Source organism: Sinocyclocheilus grahami, unplaced genomic scaffold, assembly GCF_001515645.1.
Source record: "Sinocyclocheilus grahami isolate Dianchi unplaced genomic scaffold, SAMN03320097.WGS_v1.1 scaffold91.1, whole genome shotgun sequence".
In the NCBI taxonomy this organism is placed as follows: Eukaryota; Metazoa; Chordata; class Actinopteri; order Cypriniformes; family Cyprinidae; genus Sinocyclocheilus; species Sinocyclocheilus grahami.
In genome coordinates this window covers 3,565,427-3,571,068 of record NW_015505270.1, presented here as the reverse complement: position 1 = coordinate 3,571,068, position 5,642 = coordinate 3,565,427, and positions in this window count along the sequence as shown.

Here is a 5,642-nt window from a genome sequence, read left to right as displayed (position 1 = left end):
CAGGAAATATTAACATTAGGATTTAAAATATTCTAAAACTAAAACTTAGCAGAGCCTGTCTGACACTGGTGTACTCTGCAGAGGTGAACTGTGGCAAGGGGTTTGTTTAGAGTGACAGCTGCCCCTGATATTCCCTGATTTGATTACATTTGATTGAATGTCTGACGGTGTTGACAAAAAGTGGGGACACAACTTTAAAATCGTATTAAACATGCACGTGTCATTAAAAAACAACCTTGCTTTGATAGGAGATATTATTAAGTGTTGCTTTTGATAAAACAAGCTCTTTTTCATCATTAAAAAAAATACATTTTTATCCATTTTATTGCATATGAATGATTGAACCTTTCTCTGTGGACACACTGTTTTAGACGTAGTGAGAGGACATTAAGAAACACAGATTTGGTATAATGATGAGAAAATTAAATTGAAGGTGATAATTGTGTTAAATACATTTATCCCTCGTGACATTTAAAATTGAAAATATTTGTATTTTTAAACCTAATAGCAGTTACCCTTGCTGGACCTGTTTTGTCCCATGTCTCAAGAAAGTTAATAAACATAAGTGGTTCAAAACTGGTTTTGTTTCAGCATTCAGATTTTAAATTGTACTGGTGACAGTACCAAATTAAAAAGGATTACCAAGTAAAATATGAATTACAATGCAAAATGATTAAAATAGCATAGGCTGAAATCAATTTTATTCACACTTTTAATGCATAAAACAGCAGCACTGTGATTTACTAGCCTAATATACAATAAACAGCTATCTATATATATATATATGAAGAGTTTATTTGCAAAAACAGATTACTCCGTTTTTTATTTTCAAAAATCATGTTTTTTATTATGTTTTATTGTGCTAGTTAGCTGTTTTTTTAAGTTATTTTTTTACCTAGTCAAATATGTATGTATATATATATATATATATTTATACTAAGTGACAGATTAATTTGTGTCGAATTATTGTAGTTTTACTGGATGCATACTCTTTGATGTCAACAACAAAACTAAAATAAAAAGCAATTTGCCCATTTTGCTTAACTATAAACCTTATCAGTAATTTTGTATTTCATTTTTTTTCCATTGAAGTGTTGTTTGATAAAATATAAAAATGGTGAGATAAAAGCTTAATATACTATTGCTTGAAATAAATCAACAACAAATTGGTGCTGAATATGGAAAAACTGCAGAAAAGTGGCTGTAGCTACAGGTGTTAAAAGCAAAGTTCAGAAAGACATGCTACCGTACTATTTCTGTAGTATATGTTATGCATACGGTGTGCTGTAAGCATATGCAGGTGATTTTCTACAGTATTGAGAAATCTACAGTATTCTAGAAAAGCCGTTTACAACTGAGCATAATGTATAATAATGTATCCCACAATGCAATGTTCTCACCTTGACCCTTCATTTCTCACCGGTGTGATGAATAAAGCATTGCAAATTTAATTACTTCCAATTCACCCTTCACACAGTATACGGTGTGCTGTAAGCATATGCAGGTGATTTTCTACAGTATTGAGAAATCTACAGTATTCAACAGTATTCTAGAAAAGCCGTTTACAACCGAGCATAATGTATAATAATGTATCCCACAATGCAATGTTCTTACCTTGACCCTTCATTTCTCACCGGTGTGATGAATAAAGCATTGCAAATTTAATTACTTCCAATTCACCCTTCACACAGGAAATGGAGGGTCAAGTCAACAGCATTGCATTGCTATATTACAGTATTCTCTGTGTTCTTATTGTATACTGCAGTGTAGCACTGAAGGTCATGTGAATATGTGCATATTGTGCATAAAATTCATAATATGTACTGCAGCAATAGTAATAACAGTATAGTAGGCTATGTTATTCCAAACATAACCAGCATATATATTGCAAAGTAGGGCTGTGCAAAGTATTCTGTTAATAGTAAGCTAGTATTACTTCCCAATACATCAATTTATCCATTACAAAATTTCACATTTACTTACCCTAGTCTTACTGTCACTTGGCTAATAATGTGTCCTCCTATTATTTCATATATTGACTGTATCTGAAAACCTACTGAGCTCACATTACAAATTACCATTGAATGTCATGTTGAATTTATTTGCTTTGAAGGCAGTCCACTTTCTACATGCACATCTCTTTCCTAACATATACCAGCACTGACAGATGCGCATACCCCAATATAAAAGGTGTACAGTGCTGGAGTAAAGATGACAGAGTCTGATGTAGAGACGATGGGAAGGTGTTCTAAGCTGTTAAAGAGTGAAGAGACGAGGCAGATTCACTCCGCCATCCAAACAAGTTCATTATGGGCTGACGGGTGCGGTGTGGGCATGTGGATGTTTAATTATGCCAGTGGAGAGAAAAAGCACACAAACCATCTCCAGGGGCCAACTAGAAGAAATCACACTGTTCTTTGACTCTGTAAAGTAGCAACAGGGAACACAGAGCCTCCAGGTTGTTGTGTGAGATGTGATCATTATTGATCCACCAACACCCTTCCCTCTGTCTCGAACTGCAGTCATGGGTCATGATTAAAAAACACACAGCCAGTTTAAAAATTCTGCTGATTTTGTTAGGTTTGGACAGGCAAATATTCAGTAATTGTAAACTGGTCTTCAGTAGAGGATTGATGGTCTGCTGTAGAAAGAAAGATATTTTCCAGATGTCTAAGGAATAGTTCACCCAAAAATAATAATTCTGTCATTATTTACACACCTTCATGCAGTTCCAAACTCATATAACTTTATTACTTAGCATAAAGTGAAAAATGTGAGGGTGATATCTTAATAAATAAATGCATAAAAAAAGAAGAAAATTACTTAGAAAATCAAAAGTATGAGATACCAATACGTGAAAAAAGAAAGAAAACAGAAACTGATATCATAGAGGGCCCCTGAATATGAACTTTTATGAAAAGGGTTGTTTAAAATATCATGTGACTACCTGAAACCTTAATGGGGTTTGTTTTTTTGTTTAAACCGGCACAGATACATCGGTAAGTAGATCATAGCCATATGATGCCTGGGAGAATGGTAGTCAATGGGGAGTAATCCACAATGGGAGGAAGACGATGAAGGCTGGAACACGTGAAAAAAGAAAGAAAACAGAAACGGATATCATAGAGGGCCCCTGAATATGAACTTTTATGAAAAGGGTTGTTTAAAATATCATATGACTACCTGAAACCTTAATGGGGGTTTTTTTTGTTTGTTTTTTTGTTTAAACCGGCACAGATACATCGGTAAGTAGATCATAGCCATATGATGCCTGGGAGAATGGTAGTCAATGGGGAGTAATCCACAATGGGAGGAAGACGATGAAGGCTGGAATAATCCACAATGGAAGGAAGACAAAGAGCAATCAACCATATGAGGTGAGTAACACTGCAGTATAGGTCAGTGATAGTCCTTTGTTAGACTTGTTAATGTGAGATTGCAAGGAAAGTTGGAAGTACAGGGAATGGCTGGTGGAGTGACAGTACCACACTCCATTCTGGCCGCTCTGGAGTCCCAAGATATCTGACACCATCCACGACCCATCCTCATCTGGGTGGCTAAACGGCCTGCATGGAAGATGGCCAGCATGGTTGGGTTCAGGATCCAGGTCTGCATGGAAGGTGGCAAGCAGGTGTAGCGTCTGGAACACTCCAACACACAATATATATTTTGTTAGCTAGATTTCACAAATACTTTGTAACACCCCAGGACGCCGAACAAGACCCTGGTTTCATGGTAACCCGATACATTTACAACCTTGTGGAATGCGAGCCGGCTCTCATTCTGCTTTCTCCAGAAACAAAGGGACACAAATGCACAGGAGAAATGGACTTTTCTACTAATTAATTCATAGGAAAACCTTCTTTGAATGAACACCCATTTTCTTCAGGCCAGTGTGTATATTATTGCTGTGCAGTATAGGTCAGTGATAGTCCTTTGTTAGACTTGTTAATGTGAGATTGCAAGGAAAGTTGGAAGTACAGGGAATGGCTGGTGGAGTGACAGTACCACACTCCATTCTGGCCGCTCTGGAGTCCCAAGATATCTGACACCATCCACGACCCATCCTCATCTGGGTGGCTAAACGGCCTGCATGGAAGATGGCCAGCATGGTTGGGTTCAGGATCCAGGTCTGCATGGATGGTGGCAAGCAGGGTTGGGTCCAGGATGTTGTCTCAAGCCACCCAAGATCTTTCTTCTAGGCCATACACCTCTCAGTTGATTAGGTAATCAACACAGCTTCAGTATGTCTTGCATTGCCTTCACTGGGCTATTTTCAAGGAGCAGAGGCAGGGGGATCACCAACCTCACCAGACTCCATGGAAGTAGACAAGTATGGTGAAGGTTGACATGCGAGACATGATAAGTGGGTGCATTTATATAATTAGGTGGCAGTTGGAGTCGATAAGTGATAGAGGTTAACTTGTTTGATTATGGTGAATGGGCCATTGCATCTAGGGCTTAACTTTTTGCTGGGCAGTCAAAGCTGGATATTGTTCGCTCTCTAAGAACCAGTGATTGACGGCGGGTTCCTCTGATGGTTCTCAAGACCACGGGAATTGGTTGGAAGTTGAGTGCGCATTTGAAGGGGTAAATCCAGTGGCAGGTTTATGGAGGGAATTCTGGGCCCAGTGGGTAAAATTGTTCTGGTGGTGATGGCAGTGTGTCTCCTAAGGAAATGGCCAATATCTTGGCTGATAGATTCTACCTCAATCTGACTCAATGACATCATTATTCACATGGCACAGCTGATTGATTTCTTTTCACCTCAGCAGCCAATGAGCTTGCTGCTCAACATTCAAATACTCCTCCGTGGTACTCGAGACCGGTGAGTGGCGCAGGTGTCGTGCATTAGCATGTACTCCACCGGCCTTGCTCCGTTCCCACGGCTCTCGGCCCCGCCCCTCTCGTCACATACCCCCATCGCCCCTCGCAGGCCAGGGGGGACTCACGAGACTGCGCTCTACTCCCCCCCCTCCCCCCTCTGGGGGAGCCGATCACAGCGGCCGCTGTGTACCTGGGGGTAAGGACAGACAGACGCGGTGAGAGAAAAGAAGACGGAAGGATGAGGAGAGACAGAGACGAGAGAGGAAAAAAAAATATATATATATATATATATATCGTTCCGGTTCCCAGACACACTGCCGCTCGGCCCTCCACTAGCTGGGTAAACTCTTCCGCGATGCTTGGCGGCGGCACTGGATAGCCCTCGGTGGGCGGCCCGACACTCCTCCACCGCCTGGTGGACGGCGAAGGCTCCTCCGGGTTCAGGCAGCCAGCAGGAGTCCCCCGTTCCCTGCTCCTCCCCATCATGGCGGATGGCAGCAGGCTCCGGCCTCAGGCAAACGGCGGCGACTCACTCCATTCACCAATGGAGCGACCACAGCGGCGAGGGATCTTCTGGATAGCCCTCGGTGGGCGGCCCGACACTCCTCCACCGCCTGGTGGACGGGGAAGGCTCCTCCGGGTTCAGGCAGCCAGCAGGAGTCCCCCGTTCCCTGCTCCTCCCCATCATGGCGGATGGCAGCAGGCTCCGGCCTCAGGCAAATGGCGGCGACTCACTCCATTCACCATTGGAGTGACCACAGCGGCGAGGGATCTCTGGCAGCGTGTCCCTCCTTCCTCCCGGGTTTCGGCACCAA